Raw genomic sequence first — 18,072 nt, 5'->3', positions numbered from 1 at the left:
CCTGCAGGACTAGGCCCATTTAAATTAGAGGACCTAGTCTTCCTTCTTCCTTTTCTCTGTGTGTGTGTCCTGTACCACAGAATGTCTAAAGAGAGTAAGGATCATAAGCCATCTGGCTTTAAGAAATGTATTAAGTGCTCTCAAAAAATGTCTATAACAGATGGTCACGGTAACTGCGTTTACTGTTTAGGGGCCATCCATTTACAGGAGACCTGTTTATTTTGTCATGCATTTAGTCCTAGGGTGTTGCAGGAAAGGAAGAACAAGCTCATCCTAAAAGGCCTTCTTAAACCTTCCTTCGAGGAAGATTTGTCTAGTTCCTCATCGTCCTCTAAATCTACCAAGGGAAAGTCAAAATCTTCTAAGAGGCCCTCCCCAGCACCGGGTGGTGTCTCGGAGCCACCTCTTAAAGTTTCAAAAACTGTCTCATCGGCTCCACAGACCTTGGAGCCAACTGAGAGCAGTATTGTTGTTGCAGGGTTGGTTCCAAGTATTTCGGAGCAAACCACTGAGACTATTGAGACTATTTCTCGGATCCGGTCTATGGACCCTCTACCGGCCTCCTTGTTATTGAAGTCTCCTGTACCTCTGAGATCTTGATCTCCTACTATGTCATCCAGGTCTTCCAGGAGTTTATCAGAAGAAGATGTGGAGAGGGTAGTGCTGAGACTTTTGAAGTTGTCTGCTTTGCCTAAATAATTGTTGGCTCCGACCCAGTCAGCTCTGGAGCCACTCGAGCCCATTCAACCCTCTGTGTTAATTCCTCCTCCTAGCCCAGAAGGTCTTTCGGAGCTGGAGTGCTTGGTACCACTGGTGGAACCTTCGGCTCCAGCTCCCCTTGTGGCTGTTTTGGAGCCGAGTTCTGCTCCAACACTTTTGGTGCCGTCCGTAGTGTCCAGGGGCTGAAGCTCTCCTGTTGGCCCCGACAGGGATGCTTGGAACAAAACTTCTTCAGTTCTGAGTCTTCCTCTCGGCATGTCAAGGCATGCTAATGGCATCCTCGGTCTCCTCAGAGCCGGGGATGTCTTCAGAGCCGGAGAGGTCAGAATTCAAGATGAGGAGTGTGCTGTCCCGATCGTCAGCTCCTACCAGAAGTACCGGTACTCTTCCCCCTATAGCACCTACTTTTGTCTCAGCTCCTCCTCCCTCCAGCAGCAGCAGAGAACCCTGACCTCAGGAGCCACCAGCTGGTTGCCCCCACTCTTCTGAGACCTCCCCACAATGTCCTTCAGAGGAGCCCCCACAGAGGAGGACTTGTAAGAGGAAACATGTCAACTCCCAGGATGAGTCTTTGACATCTGACACCGACCTAGAGGAGTCAGAAGGGTCCCCCAAGTCGTCCTCTGATGATGTCTCCTTCGTAGACATTCTGGAGATCCTTAAACAGAGGTGCGGCTGGCCCACTGTCACCCCTTCTGATGAGGAGTCGTGTGTACCTGAAGGCTTTTGGGTCTCAACCTTCTGCCTCTTGGGTGTCTCCACCTTTGACGAACTGATGGATTTAGTTAGTCGAAAGGTGTGGGATACATTTAATGCCGTGGAGCCAGTCCCCAGGAGACCGAACAAGTTCCTTTCTCCCCCTCTAGAAAAAAGTATGCTTGTAGGTGCCATGGTGGTGGTGGACACTAAGAAGGAGCTAGCTGAAACTCCTTCTGTTCATCCACCGAATAAGGAGTCTCGAACGATGGACAGATACGGGAAGCGTACCTTTTCTTCAGTGGCATTTTACCCTTAGATCACTGAATTACCTTACTCACTTTATGAGGCTTCAGAAAGATCTCCTTAAAGAGTTAGGAGACTCTTTACAAGGTACATGTACTGAAGGAGTCCCTGACAAGGTTTCTGCCCAGTTGTCCACCTTAAACTCTATCGTTAACTCTTCCATGTGGCTTATTTCGTATGCGGCCGATGGAGTGAGTAGAGCAGCAGGTTCAGGAATTTCCCTGAGGCGTCATTCCTGGATGCGATTGTGTAACTTTGTGGAACCATTTAAGTCTACCTTTACCAATGCCCCCTTCGATGGTTCCTTATTGTTTGGATCCAAGGTAAAGGACACTCACCTGGTGCGAGCAAGAAGGAAAAACACTCTCTGCTGTGGGAGTGCATTTTACTATTCCCTCTAGACCATACCCTAAGGGTCAGAGGGGCGGTAAGATGTGGTTCAAGAAGTCCCAGAAGTTTTTCCAGGAGGCACAGGGTGACTCCTCCTTCAGAGGCAGAGGAGGAGGAAATGGTAGACATCTCCCTAGAGGCAGGGCAGAACCAGGGAGGTTGCAATTCCTTTCGGGACTGGCCTTACCAGCACTCCTGATGTGGGGCCCGACTGTGCTTCTCTGGAGCCAGTCGGGGGTCACATTTCTTTGTATCCAGAAGCCTGGCTAAGTATCACTCAAGACAAATGGGTACAAAGAATTACCAGAGGTTATGTCATACCCTTTTCTCTTCTACCCTTTGTTCCCAAGAAAATGCCAGATGTTCCATCCAGTCACAGGGATTGGAGGTCAACAAGTTGCTGTCAAAAAGAGTCATCCAAACTGTCCCAGCACACCAAATAGGATCCGGAACTTACTCTAGATTCTTTTTAGTGTCAAAACGTACAGGAGACTGGAGTCCCTTTCTGGACCTCAACAGATTGAATGAATCAATAAAGGACCGGATGGTAACACTGCAGTCTATACTCCTGTTGTTAGGGAAAGACAATTGGATGGGCTCAGTAGATCTCCAAGATGCCTACTACCACATAAAAATCGACAGGGTGTCAAGGAGTCATCAATGCTTCAGGCTGGGAGCCAGTCACTACCAGTTCTGTGTCTGCCCTTTAGTCTCACCACAGCCCCCAGGGTGTTCACCAAATGTATGGCAGTAGTGACAGCTCACCTGAAACGTCAAGGATTCCAGGTGTTTCCGTGTTTGGATGACTGGCTCCTGACTGCCCCCACCAGGCATCTACTCCTTCAGAGCAGGGACGCTACTATTCAGCTTTGTACCCAGCTGGGAATCTCTATAAATTGGGAAAAATCTGCCTTATTGCCCTCTCAATCTGTGATTTTTATAGGCGCAGAGTTAGACACAGTAAACATGGTGGCTCGTCTTCCTGCCAAAAGGGCACAGAACCTGGTTCTCCAAATTCAGCGTCTTCTCCCCTTACGAAGGGTCAAAGCCAAGATTATTCTGCAGCTCCTTGGGACCATGGCTACCACCATACTATTAGTGTCACTAGCCAAGCTACACATGAGAATTCTTCACTGGCTTCTGTTGTCCCAATGGTCCTTTCAGCACCTTCCATTATCCCATCACATTCTGCTGACAGAATCTTGCAAGAAGGACCTCCTTTGGTGGACATTACCTAGTCAACTGACCACAGGCGCTTCATTTGTTCCTCGCCAACCCATTGCCACTGTGACCACAGATGCATCACAGATAGGCTGGGGGGGATATTATCTAGGCAGGACTGTCCAAGGCACATGGCAAGATCATGAGGCTCACCTGCAAATCAATGTTTTAGAGATGAGGGTGGTGCTCCTGGGTTGCAAGCACTTTACGATCTTCTTTCTCTGTGGACTATTGCAATACAGTCAGGTAACATGTCGGTAGTATAGTATATCAACAAACAGGCCAGAACCAGATCTTACCCACTCTGTCAAGGGGCCATGCGAGTTGATATCTTCCCAGCTTTTTCTGGTGGCAGCACACATTCCAGGGATGACCAACGTGATAGCTGACAAGCTCAACTGGGCTATTCTGATGCCTCACAAGTGGTCTCTGAAACAGGAAACAGCAGAACAGATTTTCTGCAGGTGGGGACAGCCTTGCTGCGATCTCTTTGCCAGCCCAATCAATGCCAAATGCAGCAGCTACTTTTCCCTCATCCCCCCTCTGGGGGAGTCACCCAGAGATGCACTTGTTCATGATTGGCCCCTGAGTTTCTTGTATGCTTTTCCTCCCTTTCCTCTCATTCCCATGGTTATTCAGAAAGTGAAAGAGCTGGGATGCAAACTGATCCTCATTGTTCCTTACTGGCCTCATCAGGTTTGGTTCCCCTTCCTCTGGCCTCTTTTTCTGGATGATCCTTGAATTCTGGACCCAGTTCCAGACCTGTTGACTCAAATGTCATGTTCACTTCACCCCTCCTTACACACCCTCAATTTGACAGCGTGGCTGCTCCAGTTCCATCCCTAGTCAGGCTTCATGACTTCTCACCTTCCGTGACTCATATCCTTGCGTCTTCTCATAAACCTTCCACTAGGAGACTATATTCCAGTAAATGGAAAAGATTCTCTCTTTAGGCAGAGAAAATGGATGTTAACCCCCTACACTGCCTCCATTCCAGTAGTTTTAGAATTTCTTTCTGAACTTTTTCACCATGGATCTGCGGCTGCCACTGTCAGAGTTCAATTGGCAGTGATTTCAAATTTTCATCTAGGTTTCCCAGATTCTAACTTGATGCCTCATAAACTGTGCAAAACCTTTCTTAAAGGTGCCACTTTGATAAGACCACCTGTTCAAGAACCTATGGCCTCATGGGATTTAAATTTTGTGCTATCTAAATTAACATCTCCACCCTTTGAGCCTTCTCATTCACCCTCTTTGAAATTTTTGTCGTGGAAGATGTTTTTGGTGGCTATCACGTCTGCCAAGACGGGTGTCAGAATTGCAAGCTTAGTCTGTTAAACCTCCTTATTTGATTTTTCACAAAGACAGGGTGTCCCTTCGTACTAATCCCTCCTTTGTCCCCAAGGTCTACTCCCATGCTACTTTGAATCAGTCCATAGAACTTCCGGTTTTCTTTCCAAATCACTCCAACGAAGCTGAGTACAGGTTTCATCAGCATTGCATTTTTATTTGCACTGGACTAAAGACATCAGGAAATCAAATCAATTATCCATTTCCAAATCCATGTTGGGCTTACCAGTTTCTAAAGTGACTCTCTCTAACTGGATTTCTAGCTGTATAGCTTATGTTTACAATTCTGAGGGTAAACCTTTACCCTTTAAAATCAAGGCTCATTCTACCAGATCTCAATCTACCTCTGCAGCCTTTCGAGCCAGGGTCACACTTGAAAATATTTGTGCAGCTGCTATTTGGGCTACCCCTCACACTTTTATTACTCATTACAAATTGGATTTAACCTCCAGGGGTAGAGCATCATTTGGTTCCACGGTACCCAGGAGTATTTTTCCTTGAGGCATCCAAGAATAAGGCACTAGGGATGCTGTCCCATATGAAAAGAATGAAGGTGAGATAGGACTACAGAACATAAAGAAGTTATGTACTTACCATAACGTTCCATGTTTGTAGTCCATCTCACCCTTCATTCTTACGAATCTGCCCTCCTGCCCCCATCCTGGAAGTACCTGGAGACAGAAAAATATTAATTTCATTATTTATGGAGACCTTTTAGTATTGGCTTCTTTCTGTATGTTGTTATTATTTCTTCTAGTCAGCAGCAAACAAGATCTGGGGATTGTACTGGTGCACCATGCTATACCTACCTAGCCACGAGCCAATCAGAAGTCTTCCAGCTTGTAAATAGGCCGAGTTGCCATATGTAAAGAATGAAGGGTGAGATGGACTACAAACATGGAACGTTCTGGTAAGTACATAACTTCTTTTTTTATGTGTAATGGTTCACACTATAGACAGAAACAGGGTGTTGTCATGGGCACACCCTGTGCAAATTCTTACTCTAATATACTATTAGCCTTTTGGGAAGATCAGAGAATTTTTGGGTATGAACATCAGTGGACAACATCACTTATTTTTTATGTCAGATTTGTTGATGATTTTTTTTTGTCATGGGCACAGAATGCCATTGAATTCTTGAAATTTGTTGACTACTTAGAAAATACCACTGATTTCCTAATATAATAATGATACCATTGCCTTCCTGGATATTACATTAAATAAGAATTTACATGGCAAATTAGATACAATCTTGTATAGAAAAGCTTGTTGGAGAAATCATTATTTGAATGCACGCAGCATGCATTCCAAACATACTTCTTGCAATATTGTTCAGGGGCAATGTTATAGTGTCTCGATTATGCACAGATACAGATGTATTTTATAAAGAACTTGAAGTGTTACATGAACATCTGCTGGACAAAGGTTATTCAAAGGAGAAATTAGAGAAACACATACATACATACAAATGTTTCAAGCACGGGCATTAAAGCCCTTCTAGCTTGCCAATATGCCAAAACACTTGTTCCCATAATAATTGTCCAGGCTGTTCTTAAAAATATCTAAACTAGTATTTGCTTTATTGTAATTTGGTAGTCTGTTCCAAGCATCAAGCTACTCCTATAGACTGGAAGTTAGTGCCCTCTTAAATATACCTGAAAGAGATCAGCGGTTCTAAAGTGCTTTGAGAACTGAATAATTTCATGCCTTATTCCAGTCATTTTTGCTGTACCAGGATATTTCACTCCTACTAAATTCCAAGGGGACATATTTTCAGATCTTTTAAGTGTTTTCATATGCTTTGATTTTCCTCTTCCAGTATATTAGTATGTTTCCTGTACTCTTTTCGGTTTTGTCATTATTATTCAATGACTTCATCCCTTTTTGTTCAACTAGACTTTTGTAACACATGTAATTAAATTTTCCTATCTTTGTTTATTTTCCATTGTAATTAGTTTTTATGAGCTATAGTAATACATTATGATAGCTAATTGGTAAATATGATTAGATGAATCTATGACTGAACCCACCAGATTACCGATTAAAGATGAGTTCTTAGTGTTTGTATTTGATATCTAAATTCAGTTTGTCTCCCAAATCTTATATGCTTAGTTTTTGATGTATTTATCAACATGTTTATCTATAAATGCCCAAATGGTCAGTTTAGTCAAAATTTAGTCCCAGACATGCCTTATGTAGAAAATGTAAACTAGAGTGGATGCTGGGATGATAGAGCTAGACCTTTGTTTTCTGGCAGTAATGTGGACATGGAGAATAGGAGTTGTGCATAGTGTTCTAATACAAAAATTTTGTAGAGTGTTGTAATATAGTTGGAAAATTAAGTAATTTGATGATCATAAACAAAACTAGAGAATTCTTTGAAGTGATGATCATTAATCAAAAAAAATAGATGATGTGCCAGGTTTTACCTTCAAAAACTAAAACACATCTGTCAACATGCTATATATGGGAAAATAATTTAGAAAAAATGTAAAACAATACTTGCACATCTACTGCATGAATTATTGTTAGTTTTTTCCTATGAAGCATTATATATGTTTTTGGCCTTGTTAATTTGATATGTTATTTTGTATTATTACCACCGAAATATATTTTGGGTTTACAGATTTATGTGAAAAAAACATTTGTAATTTTTAATAAAAATTTGTGAATTGTATTTTATGTGAAAAAAAAGCGGTGTAAATTAAAAACAAAATTTGAATGATTCATCATCCAGTATTTGAGTTTTTCAATATTGTGCTTATCAACATGTTTTTTTGTTTTTGACAGTGTTTTTTTCTTATGGAACAACAGTGTAGAAGTGTAATGGGGATACAAAGTGTGAAGTGTGTCAAATACAGATACTAAAGCAACTCTGTCCCTTGGGGCTAAACAACTGGTCCACCAGGGCTAGCTAAAGTGAAAAACCACTTAAATTTAGGCTGGTTAATTTTAACCATATGTAAAGATGTTTTTTTTAACTGTAATTTGTCTGAAGATATGTTTTGATAATTTATTAAATTTTTTACAAATAAATCAGTATCGGCCAGTTGAACTCATTTTCTGATAATCAATGTGCTTTTTTACATGGGAAATCATTTGCATGGTGCTATTTTGACATATTAAATAAATGATTGAACAACAAGATGTAGAAGGAAGGAGTGATAAGGTGCAAGAAGCAGGAACTGAATTTGAAGCAGGAGAAGTGATGCAGTTGAGTACAAGTAAACAACAGTTGCAGTGGTTTTGCTAGTGTTGCATCAGTCGTTATATACAAGTTGTTTTCAGTGCTGTTTTACAAGTTTTGTTAAGGAAGTAGGAAGGTGTAAGAATTTATATTTTTTAAATGTGCTTTCCTATATTTTTTTTTCCTTCAAATCTAGTTGATTCCCTTTTCCTCTCTTTTTATCCACTTACTCTTTTTAGTAAAAGTCCATCTAGACTTTGATTTCCATTTTAAATTTTTTTGAATTTTTTTTTGGCAATACCATCAAGAACTTTTATTATGTCAAGGCAATTCCGATTCTGTTCATAGCTCAAAAAATAATTCTCTCTAATCAATCAATCTGCTAACCCAGCATGTCTGAGAGAGCAGTCAGTCAGGAATCCATAAAAGTCTTGAGCCTGCTCTACACTCCCAAAAAATATTTCCAGCCCACCTTTGCCTGCCCATTACACATCCATCTCTGCCTGACGTTTTAATGGGGAGTGTCACTCTGATTGTCATTTAAGTTTCAAGTGTTGTAGCATATTACTAAGTCCCCCAAAAGTATGTATGTATACTATGTGTACATCTTTTTTGGCAAAGTATTTGTTTTATGGCATGTGATGTGGTAGAATTTAAATTAAAAAAATAAACTGGCATGTGTACCATACTTCTAATTTATTAAGCTGTAGATTTTGTTAAACATTGTTTTCAGTTTGTCACACTAGCTAAACTTTTTTGTTTAAGTCTCTGATTTCATTTTTTCCAGTATTGCAAATGTGTGTTGTCCATAAATATGCTGTAATTTTTTTTGGCATAATATATTTACTTTATGGCAATATGATGTGCTCGAATTTAAATTTTAAAAAATACTGACATGTCTATCATACTTCTCATTTATTAAGTTATAGATTTTGTTAAACATTTTTTAAGTGTGTTGCAACACTTTTTTTGCTTAAGCTTCTGATTTAATTTTTTCAGTGCTGAAGAGGTGTGTTATCCAAATATATGCGCTATCTAAGGTCAGGTGTGGGTACACTTTACAAGAGCTGCATTCTAGAAGCTGTTATACAGTGCTCACAATCTTGTTGATGGCTATACTACTAGCTTGCAGTTTTACTAATGAATTGCTGTATGAAGAAATACAGTGGCAAATCACAGTTAATGCCTATAAAGGGAAAGATTTGACCTCAGCATTATCAATTAAACTTACACCAGATGTGCCTTTGTTCACAGGTGTTCATTTGTGTATTGAACCTGAAAAAGAGCAAGATTCCTGAAAAGATGGTTTGCGTTTTATTACTTTTGTAATTTTGTACTTTTACTGGTTTTCTTTAATAATTTTTAATGGTGCTTTTTAGTATTACTGGGAATTGACTGAAGAATATGACGGCAGACTACTCTAAAATATCAGACACAGTTTTCCAGTATGTGTGTGTGTGTGTGTGTGTGTGTATATATATATATATATATATATATATATATATATATATATATATATATATATATATATATATATATATATATATATATGCATTTTGTCAGTGAATCATGTTGAATGCAGATTTATCAGCAGAACTAGTCAAGTCATTGGTAAAATTAATCAAATTGCTCTGTAGTCAAGCTGCTGCTTTTTGACAAAAGCATAATTACTGGTGAATTTACTTTGGTCTGTTGTGTGAGCATGAACTTGATATGTATAAGCTATGGGGGTGTGGGTCTCCCCATATTAAACAATAGTATTTGAATATGTCTGTACAATATGAGACATTTTATTTGGGTGTGTTTGTACTTGTATTCTGATCGCAAACAAAATCAGTTTATAGTTGTAGTCTGTGATATTCCATGATCATTCCACTCAGTGAAAGTGGTTTTAAATGAAATTTGTCAATATATTGTGTCTCAACCAATTTCATCTTTGGAACCATCTTGTCTCTCTCCTCTGGTAATTATTGTCCTGGAGTCAGAATATTATAGTTCCCTGACACTCCGTATTCCTTGTCACTTCCTTTCCAAGATCCCTTCCACCTCTTTGGGCAGGTTTAATTTACCCTTTTGTCCTCCAGTACCCTCTCCCTCCTCTGTCCAGTTTCCAAGTTTCACCCTGTCAGATCCAACATCCAAGAGATCTTCCATTCCACCTCCAATGGCTTCCTCTAAGTCCTGTATGTTGGTCAGGAGCCTCAAGTCTTCAGAGTTGGCTCAGCCGATGTGCACCTTTCTTCAAACTCCAGATTAGTTTATGAATCATCCCTGCCTCCTTGGCTCCAAGGCCCAAGTCCGGGGGTCCTTTGACTCCAAATCTTGTTATTCCTTCCTGTGTTCCCTTGGTTTTGGGGATTTTGGGTCCAACGCCTCAGCTGCCCCCCACCCCACCACTGCAGACATTTTGACCATTTCCTACACTGGCTCACTCTTTGGAATTTGACTCTAGTCTTTTCAGAGCTTGAGCGCTCCTCAGAGCTGTGGGATCAGTGCTGGGGCTCTATGGTGAGGTTTGAGTTTCTGAGTATCAGAGTCAGTCCTGCCCCTGGGTGCTTTGGCTTTCGACAAGATCTCAATGTCAAATCAACCGAGTTGGTGCAGGGCAACAATTTCTCTCTTGGACCCCCTGATCGAAGGAGCACCAGGTCTGGTCCTCCAGGTTTTGCTTTCAATGTTGTGGATGCAGTCCTCTCCCATTCAGAGAAGGGCATTTTGATGGGTGCTTTGGATCCATCCCAGTTCCTTCCTCATTTTGTGGCATCAGTTCCACATCAGCAGACTCTGGAACAACTCACACTGTTAAGTCTCAAGGCTTCTCTGCATTCAAGGCCCCACACCTGTCCTATGTCCCCTCCTTCCTCTCTTACCAGGGATGTGCACGGCAAGAGCAAGTGCAAGAGGAAGCACTTGAATTCTCCCAAGGAATCCCGTACCGACTTTGATGAAGGGGAAGTGTCTCCCAAATCTCTTTGTAAAAGATACCTCATTTGTTGATTTGCTCAACGTATTGAAATAGTGTGGTGTGGACAATTTAAGCTCCTTACCCAGAATAGTCTGTTTTTCTCTAAACCTTTGCAGCAGGCCCAGCCACATCCTGAGTAGTCTTCTCTCCAGCTGTTTCTGTCTGCCTGGTTCATCATTGGGAGTACAGGGGAACCTGATGTGGTGCAACCAATCCCCTGAAAACCAAATAAATGTTTGGTACCCCCAAAGATAGACCACACTAGAGTAAGGGTCTGGCTGTGGATGCCACAGTGGCAGCTGCAGCTACAAAACAAAATATGTCTCCAATGAGAGTTTCTTGGTTTATTCCCCCTTCCTCAAGCAACGAGTCTCAGGTGTTTGAACCACTTGGGAAAGTGCACCTATGCTTCAGCTGCATTCACTCTACATGCATTAAATTACCTTGTCCATTGGACAAGACTTCATAATTTTTGATACTTCAGATATAAGGTGCTTCTGAAGACCCAGCATCCCCTAGGCACTCAGAAGGCCATGGAAGCTTAGTTGTGTGTAATGCAGTCTATATCTAATGTGTCCTTGAGGCTTATCTTCAATGCAGCAGATGGGACATCGCATGTGTTAGGCACTGGCATTGCTATTTACTGTCATACCTGGGCGCACTTATGCAATTTTTTTTTTTTTGCGGAGTGTTTTCTTTTTGGCCCAAAGGTCAAAGCAACACCGACTAGGAAGAAACAGAATGGAAAGACATTGTCTGCCTTTGGAGTTCACCTCTGTGCTCCTTAGAGGTCCTTCTTAAGGAACAAGAAGGGTGGGAACATCTCTTCTTTTCACTAGTCACAGTAACCTTTCCAGAATGCCCCTAGTAGGTGTGGAGCAACCACAGTGGTTGCCACTCCCAGGGGTGGTGCAGTCTGTAGAACCAATGTTTCCATGGGCTTTCTCTGGGAGGCCCTTCTGGAACCCTTGAAGGGTTGCATGGGTGCTGCACTCTGGAGGCAGTTGGGAGACATTTGACTCTCCACCCAAGGGATTGGAAAGCTATCACATCAGATGCATAGGCATTGAGAGTGATATCTGGAGGTTATATAATTTCCTTTCACTCCAAAGAACTCACAGAAGCCCCTTCCTGACTTGCCACTCCCATCACCAAAAGGAAGCTGCCATGAAAATCCAAAAACTGTTTCTCAACTGAGTAATCCAAGAGGTCCCACCCAACCAGTGGTGATCTGGGGTCTATTTGTGATTCTTTTTAGCACCAAAGAAAAACAAAGACTTCAGACCCATTTTGGATCTCAGCAAGTTGAATCAATTTGTCAAACAGACCAGGTTCTGGATGGTCACAGTGCAGTCCATTTTGCATCTTCTGAGGAAGGTAGACTGGATGTACTCTGTAGAGTCAGACCCATTTTGGATCTCAGCAAGTTGAACCAATTTGTCAAACAGACCAAGTTCTGGATGGTCACAGTGCAGTCCATTTTGCATCTTCTGAGGAAAGTAGACTGGATGTACTCTGTAGATTCCAATCAGTAGATTGCTGAGGTTATCACTTACTTCATTGTATCTCTTGAACTCTTTACAAACTTATACAATACAAAAGTTTTCCTTCCTACATAATTATATAACTTACTTCATTACATATCTTGAACACATTGCAAACCTTTCTTTACTGAAATGTAAAACCACAAAACATCTTTACAATGTTTTCCCTTCTGCGGTATCAATTCATTTACTCCCTGCAAGATTTTAGAGCTAGAAGAACTGTATAGACTTATAATTCTTGATGTAAATATTTTACTGTATATATATATATATATATATATATATATATATATATATATATATATATATAGGCACACACACCTGTCTTGTAATTGTGTTTGTTTATTCTTGAGAAATGTAACTGTTATTTTCTGAGAACTGTCTAAAATTCACTTGTTAATTTAAATGTACTGTGCTGAAGATTTTCTCCCTGGCCTTCTGCTGGAAATGGGTTCAGCCTCTGACCAGTCAGGCACTTTCCCAGTCAACAAAGACAAATAAGTTTGTCTGAACTTCATGCAGTATCCTCTGTACCTTTTTACTTGATTTTTCAAAAAGATAGTTACCTTAAGGATCAGTCCTTCCTTATTGCCCAAGGGAGTTTAATTTGAACCAGCACATTCACTTGCCAGTATTTATTCTAAATTTGAGTAACGGTGGATAATATTTGCTTTATTGTTTGGATATTCATAGACAACCCAGATTTTATTTGGACAGAACCAGGAGTTTCAGAAAATGTGACCACATTTTTGTATCCTTTTCAAAGTCAATACTTGGTATGCCTATTTCCAAAGTGACCTTATCTAGTTGGTTCTCTAGTTGTATTTCCTTTGCATATTCCTTGAAAGGAATGTCTTTACCTTTGAAGCCTAGAGACCATTCCACAAGAGCGATGGTTTCATTAACTGCCTTTTTTTCCACAGGCTTCTGTGGATGATATTTGCACTACAGCTATTTTGTTTGATATTCATACCTTATTTATTGAATATTGAATTTCTTGTGGTCGAGACCATAAGATCGAAGTTTTGAAACTTCAAACTGTTTAAATGGAGATCGTCATAGAGATTGGAATGGGAAATTTATATTTTTTCTCGCTATAGTGCAATCTCAGCATTGGTATATTTAATTAGCATGGGATGCGGGAGGTGCAGGCAGGCTTGCCCACCTGCAAAAAGTTAAAAATTGTTTTCTTTGAGCTTTAAAATATATATGTATTTGGTTGTATTGTGAATGACTGATCCACCTTAATGTCAAATGCATAACATCAAGAAAATAAGTTTGATCTGATGTTATCTAGCCACCATTCCTCACGTTAGGGTCTTGGATCCGATATCAGATCCAATCTGGCATACTCAGAACACAGCTTAGCTCAAGCTCCTCCCCTCCCATAATGCTCTGCTGCATTTTCCGTTCAGTCAGTCAGACGCAGATTGCTCAGCTCCTGTTAGTGTGAGTGTATTAGCTCAGAATTTTGAATGTTCTTGTTATTTCTTGAGTTTGTAGTTTTAGTGGGTAGTTTTCCCCACTTATCTATCCCCTCCTGGTCGAGTCTTAACCTTGTTAGGTCGTTTTTCCCTCGGGGCTTTGTCTTCGGCCTAGTTGTTTTGTGGTGTGCAAGTATTTCTTTAGTAAGCATGTGTGTGAGTATTTTGGAATGGATTTTAGGCGTTCGAACCTTGGCTTGTTTGTGGACTTTGGGTTTTGCTTACAGTTCGGCCATGTCAAAAAAACCCTTAGGTTTTCAAAGGTGCTCCTCTTGTGGGTGGAAAATGCCTATTTCCGACTCACACGAGGAGTGCCTTTACTGTCTCGGTGGTGACCACCTTGAGGTGAAATGCAGCATTTATGCCGCATTCAACCCAAGGGCTCTGGTCGACCATCGCAATAAGCTCTTAATTAAGGGTTTGGTCAAAGGAGGGCCATTGGTCACTGCTTCCCCAGCCAAGGCTGGCCCTCCTGGGGCTAAAAAGAAACCTTCTGTTGAGGCCTTGACCAAGCGTCCCAGGCTGTTGCATCCTAGGTCCTCGGATCTGGCTCCAGCCAGGGCAGGTTCGGATCTGAGATCTTCGGGTCCCAGGTCATCCAAGGAGTCAACTCCTGGATCCAAGGGGTCAGACCCTAAGCTCTTGGATCCAGTAACTTCGATGTCTTCCCCCCGGATCCAGGGACCTTGGCCCCGGACCTTCATAATCCAAGGGGAGGCACCGTACCTTCGGATCCAAACCTTTAGGATCTGAGAGATTCGAAAAATATTTCCTCGGCTCCTTTGTTAAGGTCTGTTCCAATTCGGTCAGATCTGAGAGTCGTGCCTGAGCCTATAGTAGTTTAAGATCTTCCCTTGGATCCTTTGCCCCCTAAGCAGCTGTCTTCTGCAGCTAGGTCTTCTTCCAGGGAGCGCAAGAGAAGACACTCGAGCTCCGGGCGCAACTCTCCTAGTATGTCCTCCAACTCCTCCCAATCTTCCAGAAGTGTCCTACCTATGGATATGGACAGGATGATACGAGCCTTCCTGAAAGCTCAGATGGGTTTGGGGTTTCTGGCTTCCCCAACCCATAGGTCAGGGATCCAATCACCCACCCCCTTCGATCACTCCTCATCCGAACAGTGGCTTGGATTCTCAGGGACTTGAGAGGGGTGGAGGCTAGGGGAGCTTTAGGACCCAGTCTAGGCCCTTCCCTGATGGGATCAGTGGCTGTCACTGTTTCTGTTCCCCTGGGACAGGCCACCCGGCTGGCCCTGTCGAGCTAGGGTTCATGGAATTGGATTTAGGCCTGGGTTTTTCAGATTGGTCTCTTCCACTGGGTGCCTCAACCTTTGACAGTTCTGGTCCGGTGCCGTCCAGCAGAGTGGCGGAACTGGGGGGGGGGGTCCATCCTTTCTTCCACCAAGGTTTTATCAGTGGGAGAGGGGGATGGAACCTCTTCTAGTCCTTCCACCTTCCAGGCTGCCAAAAGATCCTTCTCTGCTATCATAGCTGCTTTTCCCATGCATGGTTCTCCTACTCAGCCCAAGTTTTTGAGCGGCTTGTCTCATCCTGCTCCAGGTCAGCCCATCTGAATTAGTCTCCAGGGGATTTCCCCTCCACAGGGGTCCCTTCCTCTTCTGAGTCTTCCCCACCACCTCCGGCAGAGGAAGTTCCCAGGAAGAGGACTTGTAAGAGGAGACATCTCGACTCTGCTATGGAGTCTCTTAGCGAGGATATGGATGCTGATTAGGGGGATGGGTCCCCAAGATCTCCATTGAAGGACGTCTCCTTTGGAGACATACTCAAGATCCCCAAGGCCAAAGGCGGTTGGTCTACCCAAATCCTGTCCTCAGAGGAATCCTTTTTCCTGGAGGCTTTCGTTACAGGGCCATGTGCCTCCTGGGTGCCCCCCCCCCCGCTGATCCTCTTATTGACCTTGTGGCCAGCAGGGCCTGGAAGGAGCCAGATACTGTGGAGCCAGTGCCCAAAAAAGCAGACAGATTTTTGACCCCTCCTCCAGATAGAACTTTTTGATCCAAAGCAGTCTCAGTTGATGCTATTGTGGTGGCCGCTGCCACCAAAAAGGAGTTGGCATAGCAGAGTTCTTCTGTCCATCCACCCAACTGTGAGTTGAGGGCTGTGGACAGATTTGGAAAGCGGGTGTTCACTTCGGCTGCTTTCAGTCTGTGAGCACTAAATTACCTTGCGCATTTTACCAATCTCCAGAGGGATTTGGTAAAAAAATCTGTCTTCTTCCCTCTCTGAGTCCATGTTTGAGGAGGAATTCAAGGCTATTTCTCCAAAGCTGTCAACCCTTCATTCAGTGGTGAATTCTTCCATGAGACTCATTTCCGATTCTGTGGAAGGGTCCTCATGGGCTGCGGGCTCAGGTATCACTATTAGGCATCATGCCTGGCTCCCCTTGAGTGGGTTTGCAGAGACCTTCAAGACATCATTTAACACCCCCTTTGATCCACTCTCTTTGGTCCCACTGTGAAAGACACTTTGACCTGCAGTGAACAGGAAGGGAAGACCTTGTCGGCCATTGGGATCAGGTTTTCTGCCCCTTAGATGTCCTTTTCCAGGACCCAGAAGGTGAGTAAGAAAATGTGGTTCAGGAAGGCACAGTCTCCCTTTCAGGATGTTCAGGAGGATTCCTCATCCAGGGGATGGGGAAGAGGTTTCAATGGTAGACATCACCCAAGGGGCAGAGGAGGCCCACAAAACCAAGGTTCCAGGGAGCCCTTTTCTGAGAAACCTTTACAACATCCCTGAGGTGTTGCTCGATGGTCCTTCCCTGGAGGCAGTTGGGGTTGATTATCGCTGCACCCATTAGCCTGGGCAAGTATTCAAAATGATCTGTGGGTGCTAGTAATTGTATCCAGGGGTTATTGCATTCCCTTTTTGGAAATTCCCCCAAAATACAGTCCTCTTCCAGACACCCAATCAAGAAGAGGCAGCCTGAAAGGAGTTCATAAGCCTTCTTCAAAAATGAGCCATCCAACAGGTCCCCACAGGACAGAGAGGATCCGGAACTTATTCCCACTTCTTTTTGGTTCCAAAGAAAACAGGGGATCTACGTCCTATTTTGGATCTCAGTTGCGTGAACCAATTCTTGCAGAAGTCGAAGTTGTGCCTCTATTGCACAGCAATGACTGGATGTGCTCAGTAGACCTCGAGGACATGTACTACCATGTAAAGATGGATCAACAGTCCAGGAGGTTTCTCCATTTTTGCTTGGGAGTTGATCATTTCCAGTTCCGGTCCCTGCCTTTTGGTCTCACCTCAGCCCCCTGGGTGTTCACCAAACGTATGGCAGTGGTAGCAGCTCACATCCGACTGCAGGGAATCCAGGTTTTTCCCTATTTGGACAATTGGCTCCTGATGGCCCCCACAGGGTATCAACTACTGGACAATATTCACTACGTTCTCTCCCTGTTCCATCACCTGGGGATCACAGTGAACATTGTGAAATCCTTTCTGACTCCAGCACAAAAATTGGAATTCATTGGCACTCTGTTGGACACCTCCTCGAAGGGTGTTGCTTATTCATGATGAGGTTCAGACCTTGCTGGAGTTAACCTGCTCTCCAGTCTCACTCATTCTCAGGGCTGTAGGATTCCTGGCTGCAGGCATTTATTTGGTTCCAATGGCTCGGTACATTCAGTGGACCCTCGAAGTTCAGTGGTCAGCATGGCAGTGTTCCCTATCTTTTCCCATTCAGCTCACCCCGGTGTGTCACAAGCATCTTTCGTGGTGGATCCGATCTCCGGATCTCCTAGCAGGCAGGCCTTTCATTCCTCCTACTCCTGTGGCGACAGTCACCTCAGACGCTTCCCTCCTGGGGTGGAGGGGGCATTTCCAGGGACAGGCGGTCCAAGGAACTTGGTCACCCTCTGAGACCAAACTGCACATCAATGTTCTGGAGATGAGAGCAGTCCTTTTATTGTTGCAAACCTTTCAAGACTGCCTTCATCGCCGGACGATTGCGGTTCTATCAGACAATATGGCTGTTGTGTGGTATATAAATAAGCAAGGGGGCACACATTCTTATCTGCTGTGTTGCGAGGCCATGAGGGTATGGGAGTGGGTGATGGCCATAGGCTACTTTCTCACTGCAATGCCCATTCCCAGAACATCCAACTTGTTAGCGGACAAATTGAGCAGGGCTATCTTGACTCCTCACGAGTGATCCCTGAATGCAGTGGTGGCTCAACAGATCTTCCAT

Source organism: Protopterus annectens, chromosome 3.part0 (assembly GCF_019279795.1).
Source record: "Protopterus annectens isolate FY-2018-M chromosome 3.part0, PAN1.0, whole genome shotgun sequence".
NCBI classification, from domain to species: Eukaryota; Metazoa; Chordata; order Ceratodontiformes; family Protopteridae; genus Protopterus; species Protopterus annectens.
The sequence above is the reverse complement of the archived record's forward strand: the minus strand, read 5'-3'. Positions refer to the sequence as shown.